This window comes from Podarcis muralis, chromosome 13, assembly GCF_964188315.1.
Source record: "Podarcis muralis chromosome 13, rPodMur119.hap1.1, whole genome shotgun sequence".
In the NCBI taxonomy this organism is placed as follows: Eukaryota; Metazoa; Chordata; class Lepidosauria; order Squamata; family Lacertidae; genus Podarcis; species Podarcis muralis.
Window position 1 is genome coordinate 42,146,449 of NC_135667.1, and position 15,485 is coordinate 42,161,933.

Sequence of the window (15,485 nt, forward strand, 5' to 3'; positions counted from 1 at the left end):
ACCATGAAGTCCTCCGCACCTGCCCTCCTACTGTCCCCCCAAAACAGTACTTCTGTCTTGTCAGGATTCAGCCTCAATCTGTTAGCCGCCATTCATTCTCCAATCGCCTCCAGACACTCACATTGGACCTTCACTGCCTTCACTGGTTCTGATTTGAAAGAGAGGTAGAGCTGGGTATCATCCGCATACCGATGAACAACCAGCCCAAACCCCCTGATGATCTCTCCCAGAGGCTGCATGTAGATGTTAAAAAGCATGGGGGAGAGGACAGAACCCTGAGGCACCCCACAAGTGCGAGCCTAGGGATCCGAACACTTATCCCCCCCCTCCACTTTCTGAACACGGCCCAGGAGGAAGGAGATTCAACTCATTTGTCTGTGCTTCACCTTGCCTGCCTCCTCCCTCCCAGTATTCCAAGCCTTTTTGACAGAAAGCTTTTTCAACCAAATATGCCAGTTGCTGGCCCAGCCGTGCTTGCCATACATTAATCAAGCCAGCTCTGTTTTCTTTCTTGATAACAAGGCCATCCCCTCTCCCCTTTGCCTTCCTGGCTCAAGGATTTCTCAGGAACTGGGCTGTCAGAAGAAGCCCTTTCAAAGGCACACCAGAAGGTTTCTCTTTCATCTGCCTGTCTCCAGGGCCCTGCCCTCACTCCCTGGTGCACAGAATGAACTGAAAGACTTTCTATCTTCCCCAGGCACCTCTTCATAACTTCCTCTTTCTCATTCCCACCTTCCTTTTCCCATAGTAATGCACAGACTTCAGGGAGTACGTGAGCCGGACACAAAAGGAAATAACTTCCCCAATGCAATAAAATAAAATCAGATGCAAAATTGTGTATGCGTTTATGTGCATTTTTCTGGGCAGGGAGGTCACCAGCTTTCATAATATTCTCAAAGCCTGACCCAAAGAAAGGACCACTGCTTTAAATTCTCTATGAACCCACACTTTGGGAACTTTCCACCCACGCTAGTTCTGCTCAGCACTAGGCTAGACTGCCAGAAGTTTAGCAAGCATATTTAGGCAGGGGCAAAACTAGGTTTTATTTCACCCGGGTCTAAGACCCAGCTTGGCACCCCCCCCCCATGCACATTTGCATACACATACACACACAGGCTGGCAGCTTCAATGGCCTGGGGGCAAGAAACCCAGCTAGCCCCCTTGTAGCTATAGAACTGGTTGGGAGCAAAGGCAAATTTGCAAATAAACCAACAAGAATCAATAGCCCATAAATTTTTTTTCTGGCCCATAGCTCCCACACGCTTATAATCTAAAAGACCTTTCATGAAACCTTAAGGTAAAGGTAAAGGTACCCCTGCCTGTACGGGCCAGTCTTGACAGACTCTGGGGTTGTGCGCCCATCTCACTCAAGAGGCCGGGGGCCAGCGCTGTCCGGAGACACTTCCGGGTCACGTGGCCAGCGTGACATCGCTGCTCTGGCGAGCCAGAGCCGCACACGGAAACGCCGTTTACCTTCCCGCTAGAAAGTGGTCCCTATTTATCTACTTGCACCCGGGGGTGCTTTCGAACTGCTAGGTTGGCAGGCGCTGGGACCGAGCAACGGGAGCGCACCCCGCTGCGGGGATACGAACCGCCAACCTTTCGATCGGCAAGCCCTAGGTGCTGAGGCTTTTACCCACAGCGCCACCCGCGTCCCCTCATGAAACCTTGGTCCTATCCTATTTGTGGATAGAAAATTGGAGGGATTGTTTCACCAAATTTCTCCACAGGGAGTAGAACAGGGGTCAGCAACCTTTTTCAGACGTGGGCCAGTCCACTGTCCCTCAGACCATGTGGTGGGCCAGACTATGGGGGGGGGGGGATGAACGAATTCCTATGGCCCACAAATAACCCAGAGATGCATTTTGAATAAAAGCACACATTCTACTCATGAAAAAACACCAGGCAGACCCCACAAATAACTCAGAGATACATTTTAAATAAAAGGACACATTCTACTCATGTAAAAACACACTGATTCCTGGACCGTCCATGGGCCAGATTGAGAAGGTGATTGGGCCGCATCCGGCCCCCAGGCCTTAGGTTGCCAACCCCTGGAGTAGAATGTCTCCAACAATACTTGGGGGTATGCCATCACTGCAAGTGGTAATAGGAGCAGTAACTGTGCTGGAAGCCTTGCCACCATATTCCATCCTACACACAGTCCCAGACCTGGTGTCATTCTAAGGTATCACAGGGTAGGGTAGGGAAGAGAAAGGAAAAATGTGAGAAAACTATGCAAACTCGCCTTTTTCTAGGAAGGTGGGTGAAACAAAGAAAAATGTATCCTGAGGAATTTCAGTTCAGAAATGTGGAACTCAACAGGGTTTATTTTCCAGTAGGCATGCATACATGGCCTTCTTCAGAATTGGTCTTTGGCGCCAAGTTTCATTCTTGCTATGTGTAAATAATAAAGACTGGACTGCCTTTCAGCCAGAGTAAAGCCTATCACTTGCCACAATCTGCCCCCCCCCCCAATGGCTTCATTCTCACCAAGGCAGTAAACCCGTGTCAGGGCTTTAGAAAAAGAGCCTGTTTATTTTCCTGTAGGTAGGGTAGAAGCCTTAATTGCTGGTTTCCTTGCATTATTTTATTTTCATTTGTTAACGTCAAGTAGCACTATTCCACTGGAAGACATTAACAAACAAAAAATGAGGAGAAAATCAGTAATTAATGCCTCCTTGCCACTGCAGGAACGGATCTCGGTTTTCGAAAGTCTCAGCTGCCGAACATTTTGGAAGCCGAATGCCGAAAACCCGGAAGTGAATGCTTCCATTTTTGAATGCGCCTCAGAAGCTGAACGGCTTCCGAGGCATGTTTATAAATTTTCCCCATTGAACTTGCTGACAGCCCTTTGATCCTTGGTTTCCGAACGTTTTGGAAGTCGAATGGACTTCCGGAACGGATTACGTTCAAAAATTGAGGTTCCACTGTACTTGGACAATTTAAAGAGGCTATTTGTGCTGGTCCCAGGGGGGATAAGGTACTATTACCGTAGGCCAAGATCAGTCCAGAGTCTCTAGCAGGGTAGATGATCACTAGATGAGACGCGAGGTCCGAGCATAGGCGCCGACTCCATGGGGCTTGAGGGGGCCCGAGCCCCCTCAAAAATTCGTTTGGGGGGGCTCCGCCCCCCCAATAATCTCCGGCGCCCCTCCAGCAGAGCGCCATCGCCGCCCCTCCCCCAGCCCAAAATGCACAGGGAGGGGCGGGCTGCATGCCTCCTGCCCTCCCTCCCTCCCGAGCAAAAGCTCCACCCAATTTCCTTTGGAGCTGATTAATAGGCGCAGCACGCTCTCCCCTATTCGCTCACGAGGAGGCGGCGCCACTTTATTTGCATATTCATGAGCTTATTTATTATTCATGAGCTTTCCCGGGCCCCCCCAATATTTTTTATAAGTCCGCGTCCCTGGGTCCGAGACAGGGAGCCGGGCGGGGTAGCAGGAACGATGGTAGGGCAGAAGCAGGAAGCCAGGCGAGGAACAGGAACACTGGGGGTGCCGAACCAGGACTGGGTAAAACAGGTACTCCACAACGACGTTGCTCCCGCAACCTGGGACCGGGCTGCCTGACCTTTATCTTCTTCTAAGGCCAGGGGCGGTCCCGGCCCCCAGAAGCCCCGCCTCTCTTGGCCTTAAGGCGAGCACTCCTCCTGGGAGACACCAGTTCCCTTCGCCTCTCTGCCCTAAGCCTCTGCAGATCAGGAGAGGCCGAAGGGTTACTGGGCCCCGGGGGAGGCTCACCTGTAGCCACTGAGTCTTCCAGCACCTCTGGGGCCTGAATGATTTCACCTGGTGCCTGCTCTTGAGTTTCCTCAGCATCTAGGCCTTGCCCCAGTTCAGCCGGCCCTGGAGGCGGGGACTCCTGTGCCGGCTGGGATTCCTCCGGATCGCTCTCAGACTCGGAATCCCAGGCCATCACACTATTCAAGGAAGAATTCATCACTACTTCCCTTCGCCATCAATAGGCAGCAATAAACTAGTCACTATCAGAAAAGGGGAAACATTTAATTAAAGGCACAGGAGCCCTGAAAGTCAAAATAGTGTGTTGCTAGCTCACAAAGGGATGCGGGTGGCATTCTCAACTAACTAACTTTCACAGATCAGGAAAAATTTAAGAGAATTGTAATGTGGTTAATGGAAGGAAGCTATAGAAAGCAAGTAGTTTTCCTGCAGTTATGTATTCAGCCACTGGTGCAAGAATGTTATTTCCCCAAAAATGGAAGAAAGAAGAGGTTCTGACGGGAGAAGAGTGGATACAGAAGTTAATGGACTACGCAGAAATGACAAAACTTACCAGGAGAATTAGAAATCAATATTTAAAAAAATTAAGAAAATAATGGAAATTGTTTATTGAGTATTTACAAACAAACTGTAAACAGATTAAGATATTGGCAGGATTAATGTAAAAACCTGCAGTTTCAATATATATCGGATATATACGGGAATAGATATAAAAGAATATGTTGAGATAATTTGGCGTATGCAGGAAGATGAAAAAAGAACCACAGAAAGAGGGGGAAGGGAGTCGGAGTTTGAAATGTTAAAATTATGATTGAATAATTGTTGTAATAGATATAACTGAAAATTTAAAATAAAAAATAAAATAAAATAAAAGTTTTCCTGCAGAAAATCAAACCTTGCCCTAAAAAGGAGCACAAATTTTAATTAATAAAGCAAGTGGAAAACATTTTAGAGGTGCCGCTTGCTAAAAACATGGGTCGGGCAGGAGATCCAGGGCCCACTGCAAAAACCTGGGGTGCAGGCACCCTGATCCATCCCATAACAACATCCCTGGATTCTGGGAGTGATCATATAGGTTAGAAAGGCTCCCTTGGCAGGGGAGAAGCTTTGGGAAGGGCTGATGTTCAGCCAGGGCTCGGGCCTGGAAGTCGTTTTCAAGACCAGTGCTCCGTTCTGAAATACACCAGGCAATTAGGAAGGAGAGACCCTCTGGGAATGTTTAACATTAACTTCTTGACCACTGAGCAAACACAACTTGCTCTCGTACACGCATCTGGGATGTGAAGGGGAAAGGCTTCCAGGCCAGGAAGTGCAACTCCCAGGACAGGCTTCGGCCCAGGTACTGATGATGCTAGAAGTGAAGCAATAGGCACTAGACACATCTGCTCACTGTGGTGGGTCTCCATGGCTGATCCCCAAGTTCTCTCCCGCAAGCCAGGAACCCCAGTCCTAGAGAGCCCAACCCTTTAACCAGATGCAGCCCTGCAAACTTGAGGCACTGTGAGGTCGGCAGCCGGGGAAAACCCATATGTGAACTTTTGTCCGATCCTTGCTCCTAGTTATTCCTGGCTGTCCCGCCCATCCCTGTCTCAGCAGCACTGTGAGTCAGACGGGATGGAACAGCTTGCCCTCCCATGGGATGCCTGATGCCTGCCAAGGGTAGGGAGAATGTGGCCTTTTACAAGCTGCTTGCTCCAAGACTACAAAGAGGGTGCATTCCTGCATATGCTCTTATCACTTGAAGCACTGTTACTGAGGAGGAAGACTTAAGCAAAACCAAAGAAGGGAAGCCTGAGAAATGCACAGACGAAATAGCCATAGTTACCCAATGGAACAAACCAAAGGCCTGTTTACATGATTAGAAGTCCTGGGATAGCCACTATTGAACTCTGGGAATATATTTACATGCTCTAGGAGCGAGGATGAAATAGCTTGGAAGAGTGTCAGTGATGACCCTTAAGATCCCCTCTTTCATTCCAGGGTAAGTGACCATGAGAACAAGAGGAGCGTGGTTGTCTCTGGTGGGGAGCCTTGACAATCCCCCAGAGAAATACTGTGACCTGTGATTGAATGACTCTGTAAGATAGACAGGGCGGGAGTGTGGCCTAGCTACTCACAAATTTATTTCTGACATTTGTATTATCTCTTTCCTCCAATGAGCTTAGGTCAGTGTTTCCTGCAGGTCTCCCATTCAGCAGCTGAGCAGATTCAGACCTGCTTGGCTTTATTTTATGTGTTTATTTATTAAATTTGTAAATTTGTATTCATTCGTAGATCTCAGGGTGGTATAACCCCCCCCACACACACAAAATACACAACAGAAATAAGAGGAACAAACAAATCAATAATAACCCCCCCCCCCCGCAGCACATTTAATAGTGTACCAGGTGTTAATCAGCCAAAGGCCTGGTTGAAGAGGAATGTTTTTGCCCAGCGCCTAAAGGTGTATAAATGAAGGTGCCAGCCGAGCCTCCCTGGGGAAAGCATTCCAAAATCGGGGAGGCACTGCTTTCTAATCCTAGATGGCAAGGGAAATTCACTCCATACGTAGTAGCTAGAACCACTTTCTTCTTGGGTATTACACATGACATTCCTGGCCCAAACTTGGCACTGAAAACAGGCTCCAAAGTTAAGCTACAGCTCAACTTAAGCCAGAGCTCTGCGCATGCTTAGGGACCATTCGTTATGACTACTGCTGCTTTACACAACCATGATGAGTGTAGGGCAGGAGTGAGGAGCCTCAGGCTCAGGGGCCAAAAGTGGCCCTCAAGGCCTCCCCGTCTGGCCCTTGGGAATCTCCCCAGACCACGCTTCCTCTCCCCAGCCTCTTTTAAGTATTTTTGATGGGCTAGAATTTGCCCTTAAACTATGATAACGCCTCCGACCTGCCCAGATGAAGCAATGCATGTATGCTGGTGTGCATAGGAACCGCTGACTCGGTTGTGAGGCCTGCTAAATAAAGTAAAGGATCGCATCTGTTTCCCACCCCTTCTGCTTCTCACCCTACCCTCTACTGGCATGTGCTCAAGATTGTCCATGAGACATTGCAGGCTGAAACAGCTTCCCTCCCCCCCTCTGGTGCAGAGGGGCAAGCTAACAGTCTACACGCCACAAGTTGCCTAGAGAAAACGCCATCCTTTGTGTCATCAGTTTTTCTAAGTTGCAGCCTTATAATCAGTGGCCCTGTGCTTCCACCTCCAGCCACGCATGTGGATGGTGTCCGTCTGCAGCCGAACACCTTTCTGATCACTCCATCTACCCATCCTTCCGACACTTTGGCAGACTTCTAAGATCAAGCCAGAAGAAGAAGAGAAAAAAAAAGAAGCAAGCCAATGTGAAGCTGAGAGGGGTGTAGGTCAGGAGTGGGGAAGTTGGGGAGGCGGAGGCATAACGTGGCCCGGACACAGAAGTCTTTGTGGAGATTTCCAAGCATTCCGTTTGAAAACACTTCATATATCAAGTGCAAGTCCCTTCTCTTGGTACAGGCAAAACGAATCAAAGGGGGCCATGGGCCAGCTGAATGGGGGTGGCGGGGGAGGAGCAAGGATTATTGGCTCCCTCCCACCCTCCTCCTTCACTTCCACCTACCCACCTCCTCCTGCCTGTCACAGAACACCCTTTGTTGTAACTTGCTACACGCTTGCCACGAAAAAAGGTGGCGAAGGCGGCAATCTTTACGCATTGTTCCACCAAAGTCAACAAGATGCGTGCAGGCATATTATAGCTTCATCCTGAGGAGCAGAGGGGTTCATTTGCCATCAAAGCCTTTGCAAGGGCCACAGATCTCAAACACTCAATCGGTTGGCAAAGGGGGAAGGATTTGTTATCAGAACCTCTTTGGTTGTTTGCTAAATGCTGGTGCTAAGCACGGTTCTTAGGAAAAAGTTGGACCTCTGATTGCACCTTCTTAGTAACATCAGAGATAACTTTTGTGGCAAAGGGAGAAAGGGAAACTCAGGTTTTGTGTCAGGCTGGTTTTGCAAATAAGTGCAAATAAATGTATCGGTCCAATTAGAGATGGAAGAACTGATAGTTGCAGATTTTCTCAGTTTCTTTTATTTCCAGCCTTAAATTCAGTTCTCCACATTTCTGCCTTGATTTGTGAATTTTTTTAAAAAGACGTCATCATGAAAATTCATCGGCGTTTTAGCGCACATTTCTCCTTACAGACTTTTGTATGCTATTTTGCCTCATGTACACGATTCCCCCCAAGCAATTTCCCCTAATATAATGCAGAAAAAGAGAAGTGAGCAAAATAACATATGGCAACCCTGCTGGAACAGGCCAGTGGCCTGCCTAGTCCAGCATCCTGTTCTCACAGTGGCCTCCCAGATGGCTATGGGAAAACCACAAACAGGACCAGAGCACAAGAGCTGAACCCCATTCAGGACCAGGACCAGAGCTGAACCCCATTCAGCCTTCCTGGGGTTTCCAACAACTAGTATTCAGAAGCATTACTGCCTCTGACCTAGCTGCATTCAAAGTCCGTAATGTGTACACTGCATACCGAAGCTATGCTCCAATGAGTCCTCCTGCAACACTTGAAGGAGCATGGAGAAGAATACCATGTTCTAAGAGGGCACTATTATAGCCAGCTGTATCTATCTGGGAAGACAAAAGAAGCTATTTGAAATCCTAGAATCACCTGTAATGTCTGTCACTGGATCCTTCCACTGATGCTTTTGTTTTTTAAAACCTTCTGGGGTAGTTTGTACACCTTTGGTCCCCACCCTGCACTCAGCTTTCACCTGATTTTAAGGCTGCCACTTAGCTGAAAGGTAGTATTATACATGGCATCAACCAACATAGCTATGTGTGTGCTGAATAAGGTGAATGCAAAAGTGGTGGGTGGAGGGGGAAAGCTAAACTCTTCCCTCACAACCCACCGGCTTTGCTCTTTCCCACCCACCACCTAAACTCTGAAGCCAGAAATAACCTAGACTAGGAAGAAAGAAGGCCATGGGATGAGGATGGCGATAGGTATAAGAGATGGGCAAGTGGAGGGCTAAAGGCTCATCCAGACTTCCTTTTTGTGTAGTGTTTTTTGGCACAGGTCTGCATTCTGAAGCTTCGTGTCCAAGCGTTTTTCTTTTTGCCCCAGTGCTTTCCCCAAGAAAACCCGCTTTTTACTGCTGAAAAAAAAATTCCACAGAAAACCTGAATTGTCGTTTGTTCTGATTCAGCATGAAGAGCAGATTTTCCTAGGGAAAACGGGGTATGGGGTGGGGAATGTGAACTGGGAAAGCGCAGACCTCTGCCTAGAAAGCACAGGGCAAAAGATATGTGTGGATGAGCCCCCAGTTAATGTTCCCACCTGATACGTCTCCCCTGAAATACAAAGAGCCCCACTAGATCAGGCCACAGGCCCACCTAATCCAGCATCCTGTTGTCAGTGGCCACCCAGATGCCTATAAGAAGCCTGCAAGGACATGTCTGTTAACCCCACTCTCCTCACTTGCTGGACAGTGTTCTCGAAGCTACCAGCATGAGTTTGACTAAGCTGCGGGAGGCAGTGGAAGACAGGAGTGCCTGGCGTGCTCTGGTCCATGGGGTCACGAAGAGTCGGACATGACTAAACAACGACAACAACAACAACAAGGTTGGGAACCTGTAACCCAGGCATTGCTATGCACAAACCTGGCACAATTTCTAAACAGCAACCAAGCAAAGACTAAGCCTGCCCCCAACCCAATGTAAAAAACAGCCTACTCAACCATTACAGGAAAAGAAAAAACAAAATGTAGTTTGGACAGGAGACTGCATGCAGAGCTTGTGCTGTACCAAGTACAGCGATGCATGGGGCCCACAATAAAAGATAATGTTGTGAAAGAAAATGTACTGGAATTGCATTAGTGTGGGCACAGCTTTACAAGAACTGACGTTAGCTAGCTTGGGGCCAGGCCAGACATTATTTGCAATGCTTGAGCCTTGACATACACGAACCAAGCCTGATAGGGTCCAGTAAGGAAATGTTTCCCAGTGAAACAGGTCAGATGAAGGTATGTGGTTTTTTGGTTCAAAATACTAAAATGGCCACAATAGCAGGAGTCGGAATCAGAGTGTCCAGTATTCTGTTAAGAGTAGAGTCCAAGGCAGAATCTAAGCGATAGCCCAGATCATTCCTGAATTGTCAGAATAAAAGCTGCTCAAAATTGAGTGGCCATTTACACATCCCCCTTCCTGCCAAAAAAGAAAACACATCACCCAAAAAAGAAAAAGAGGAAATAGGTTTGTATAAAATGTGTGCTGATTTATATGTGTAGACGCAAATGCATAATTACTATAATTTAAATAGGAATGCAATATATCTAACCATGGAGAGAAAGAATCTGACCAGGTGGTCTGTGGGACTGCTCAGGCTGCTGTGCAAGGGCTCAGTATTTATGGTCAACCTGAAGGTCCCTCCTCTCCGTTCTCATGGTTCTTTATCCTTAAAGTGGACCTGGATTGGACAGTTGAGGTCTGCCCTCTGTAAAGTAAGGCATGTGAGCTCTCTAGTTTAAAGGAAGATGGTGCCTCAAGAGGATACACTCTTAAATGCATAGGGCAGGCAAGTTGAAAGTCTGTTTGGGGGGCTTAATCTGGCCCGCTGGTCAGTTCAATCCGGCCCCTGTGACAATTTATTTCCTGGGGTAAAATCCTAAAAAAAACCTCAACTAACCCTAAAAAAACCTCAACAACAACTCCAATCCTAAAAAAACAACTTTTGGGTAAAATCATAAAAAAAAAGCTCAACAACTTCAATCCTAAAAAAAGGTTTACAGCCTTGGTCGGCCCTTTGGTCGGCTCTTCATCAAATCTGGCCCCCTTTGAGAAAAGTTTGGACACCTCTGGCATAGGGAAAAGTTCAGATAATGAAGGGAGAGCAAGACAATGGTCTGGAGAAACGGACCGTGTGTCTGTACCAACCAATCAAAGGTAAGTTTGAACCTCTTTAACAAGATGCAAGTTTTCATAGGCAGTGTGCAGGGGGGCAATGGAGGAAGCTATATTGTACAGTAGTCTCATGCTCTCCTCTGTAGATGCAGCTGGTCCGAACCCACTTATGGAAGTGGGGGGGGGGGTGTCACTGTGGATAACTTACTAAGGCAGCTCATGTTGCTGCAGTGACCACAAAATCCAGCAGAACTTTAAATTTTTACGTTAGGAAAAGGCTCTGAAATAGGAATAGACGATAACAAATCCCCTTGAAAAGCAATGTGGAATCTGTACTGAATCCTCCCTTTTGTCCATGGTGTAGGGGGAGGGAGGGAGGGAATCTTATAAACTCCAGTGAAGTCCACTGCACACACACCACATATCAAATGGTATTCCCCTCACAGACACACCTCCTCCCTCCTCCTCCCTCCTCAGCCTAGGTAATTGGAGACAGAGCGTTGGCCTCTGGGCTGAGTGGAGGATCCTTTGTTCCCCTTTCTGGGGCCTTGTTTTTCTGCCTCTTGTGAGGCTAATCCAGCGAGAGACAGACACATAGACACATGGAGCCTTGCTCCAGAGCTTACTGGCTAAACGTATAGTCAACACTGAAAAATTACCTAACAATGAGCTGGAGTGGGCAAGCACATTAAAGCTTTTGCACTCGGGCATTTTAAGCTCAGGCCACTGGAAGCCAAGACTGAACAAAAAGAAATGGAAACCCAACTGTAGCTTTGGATCATTTATTGTGCATTCCCTCTGAAATTTCCTGCCAATCAGACTTCTCATGTATAATGTGATCTGTAGATCCCACTTGGCCAAGCCCTGCAAGATCCCCATTTTTCTGCACAGAGTGGGTCCTCGTGGGTTTTCATTCACAGACTGCAGAGCAGTGGAGCTGCTTTCAGTACACCGCACCCTGGTGCATATGGACTTAACAGGTGCTCCAGTCCTTAAGCACAGGGAGCGTCTGCAAGGATATGGCTCACATGAGATTCTTGTATTTTCAGCTTTCATTTTAAAGAAAAATAATAATGGGAAAACAACTAGCTAATATATTGGAAGAGAATAAGGAAAAGTGTGCAGAGAGTATTGTACCCTAATGGACAGTAGGAAGCAAACCGGCTCCCACCATACAGTGTTATGATAAAGGACTGCAAAAGTAATGGGATAGCTGACAAGCATTAGAGATTTGTGTGAATAATACAATTATTATTTTTTGTATCATTTTATTAAGTTATTACTTTTTCTGGTTGTTCTCTTTCATTTCCTACCACCCCAGAATCCCAGTGTACTATTTCTCACCATACATTTTTGAGTACTGCAGTTACTGTATTCACACAGCATCTCTACCCCATTCATGGAGGAATTGCTAAATATGGGGCACCCAGGCCTAGGGATTGGGGTGTTACCCTACAAGCTGAGCACAATCTAGAAAAAATGTGTGTGTGGTTCCAAGTGCCCATGAGGGCTTTGGTCTTGTGTTTCTTAAACTGCACCACTGTGTTCTATGTGTTACTTTTCAAGAGCAGTTTTTATAAGCCATGGTGAGGTCTGATATTCCAAAAGAAAAAGGCAGAATTTGCTGAAGCACCTTAAGCTGTTCCCTGTTTTGTGGACAACACACAGTGACACAAGGATACATACACCACATTCCAAGAGCATATACTGCTTGTGTCAGAGTTAAATGATTGTTTGAAATGCTAAACATCATATCAGCTGGCTGAAAACTGTGTATGTGAAGGGGATTTGGATTGTGGGTATGTGCAACCTCCCCTCCACTACTTTCAAATCTTGCAAGATGAACCACAGACTGTCTGAGACACGCATGCCAAAAAAGCAAATATATTTTCTTTGGCATCAAAGTGATGAGTGAGAAGGGAAGCCATACTTGTGATCAGATCAAAACTGCTTGTTTAGAGCTGGGGAAATATGGCTTGAAAGTCTGGGGGCTGCACCAGAGTGATGTACGCTGGAAAGAGATGCAAAGAGCAACATAACATGGCCAGGCTGGTTTGCATAAGCTAGCCCACGAATTCCTTGTCTGACACACATCTGCAGCTTGTATTTTCCCTTCATATCTCAAGCATTATCTAAATACCACCGTTTCAGCTATAACAATACGAATGTGGTAGAGTCAGAAAAACTCAGCCATTGAATTAACTGTCTTTGCCATATCTGATGCTTTCAACACTCCCACTCCCTAATACATGATAGCCATGTTCAAATATATAAAAGGATGTCACATAGAGGAGGGAGAAAGGCTGTTTTCTGCTGCTCCAGAGAAGCGGACACGGAGCAATGGATCCAAACTACAAGAAAGAAGATTCCACCTAAACATTAGGAAAAACTTCCTGACAGTAAGAGCTGTTCGACAGTGGAATTTGCTGCCAAGGAGAGTGGTGGAGTCTCCTTCTTTGGAGGTCTTTAAGCAGAGGCTTGACAACCATATGTCAGGAGTGCTCTGATGGTGTTTCCTGCTTGGCAGGGGGTTGGACTCGATGGCCCTTGTGGTCTCTTCCAACTCTATGATTCTATGATTCTATGATTCTATAACATAATATAAAATAAAAGTAAAATCTCAGGAGATGAAGGGAGTGGAAAAATGCTTGGAACACATTCAGTGGAGTTTAGCCAGAGCATCCCAAGGTACAAGGAGGTGAACTGCAAAAAGAAGAAAAATGGGAGGAGCCAGGCAGGCTGTAGGCTCTAGGGTCTGAGTCCAACCAGTGTGTGTGTGTGTGTGTGTGTGCGCGCGCGCACGTATTAGGGAGTGGGAGTGTTGAAAGCATCAGATATGGCAAAGACAGTTAATTCAATGGCTGAGTTTTTCTGACTCTACCACATTCGTATTGTTATAGCTGAAACGGTGGTATTTAGATAATGCTTGAGATATGAAGGGAAAATACAAGCTGCAGATGTGTGTCAGACAAGGAATTCGTGAGCTAGCTTATGCAAACCAGCCTGGCCAAGTACAGAGCCACTGAAAAACAAAGGGGAACTGAGCCAATGAGGACCACTGGCAATGAAAAAAGTTGTCCTTCCCACCCTCATCCCAAGCAGTGGACAGAGATGGGAGAATTGGCAGGTTGCCAAGGTGAGGCAGGGGCATGATGTCACAGGAAGATCTGTCCTTTTTGAAATATAATGGTTTGTTGGGAAGGAATGGGGCAGAATTCTATGGGCTGCTACGGAGGCGATAAGCAGGAAGAAAGAGGTGGTGTGTAGGATGGCTCTGAATGCAGTGACAGGTGGCAGGAAAGGACAAGCTACTCCTAAGAATGCTATAAACTACATTTCCTTCATGTACACTCAGATTGTACATATATGTTAACAAACGATATTTTTAAAGACACTGCAGACTCCGCTGCGCCTTATTTCTCCCCAGGATCACAATACCTCAAGGACAGTCTCTCCCCAAATGAACTAACCCAGACCATGGGACCCAAGGTCCTTCTTTGTGTGCCCCCTCCAAAAGAGGTCTGGAGTGTGGCAACACAAGAACAGGTCTTTTCTTCAGTGGCTCCCCAGGGGATGCTGTCCCCAGGGAGGCTCGCCTGGTGCCTTCATTACATATCTTTAGGCACCAGGCAAAAACGTTTCTCTATAACCAGGTCTTTGGCTGATTAAACAATCCATGGTTGTTTTTTTAATGTCTTTGTGGGAGAAGGGTCATTGGTTTGTTTTTGTTATATATTTTGTGTTCTCATTTTGGAACTTTATGTTGTGAACCTCCCTGTGATCTTCGGATGATGGGCAGTATAATCAATCAATCAGTCAGTCAGTCAATCAATCAGTCAATCAATCAATCAATCAATCAATCAATCAATAACAACCTGTTACCATGTCCATGGGGGGAGAGGGCAAATGGCTAAGAATACATGCAGCTGGGTGGTTAAGAATGCATGTGGGCAGGTGAAATTAATGCAGAGCAACCTATAAAGGTATTAAATACAGGTATTATTCATATGTGTAAATCCATTTAATTGTATGAAATAATTATAAAGTGCATTATACAATATGTACTCAGTTATTCCAGTGCTTTTGCCAAAACATGACAAGCCAGGAGCAGGTTGACTTCTTACTGAGGAATCAGGTAGAAGACAGACTGTACTATCTTCCTTGTATATCCACAAGCTCCAATGCAAGCTAAACATTCAGAAAATGAGCCTAGAATGATAAGTTAGTGAAGCATGCAGGCTAACATACTTACCTCAGATTGGCTTTTAAAGAATAGTCTCTTTTTGGTTACTTGTCATCCCCAAAGGTAACAAAGGCTGTGTGCACAGTAACCCACTTGTAACACAAGCGTAAATTTTTCTCCATCTGGAATCATTCATGTTCATCCTCAACATGCTGCTTTATCAATCTAAAATGATTCTAGATCCTGCCATCCAGGAGTGGGTGTGGTTACTTGATACACATTTGAAACCCCTTCCCTTGATGAAGCTATCCACACCTTTTCCTCCCTACAAATATCCCAGAAGAACAAAGAAGGAGGTGGTGATTGCTGTTTTGGTATATGCACACCCACAATGCCATTACACAAGTGTGGATACACACACCCCTCTGCCAGGAGTGCTTACATCTATTTTCAAATAGATGTACTACAGGGTAATGCAGACGTAATCTGCAATGAGCTTTTATTTTCTGAATGAAACTAGTTTCCCAAGAAGTGCTTTTCAGCAGCAAAAACATGCAGTAGATCTAGATTGTGTGTGGACTACATAGAAAAAACAAGTACTTCATTTCCATTGATTTGATTCTAGAATAATATGTGTGTCCTAAGCCCCCCCCCCCAAAGCCCACTAAGTACTGAGCATGCTC

At 46.3% G+C, this 15,485-nt stretch overlaps 1 long non-coding RNA gene across 1 annotated transcript in view; it reads right to left on the bottom strand.

Moving 5' to 3' along the window:
- The window catches only part of LOC114583656 (uncharacterized), a 64,697-nt gene that overhangs the window by 47,990 nt on the left and 1,222 nt on the right, over window positions 1-15,485 (bottom strand). The window lies entirely within an intron of this gene.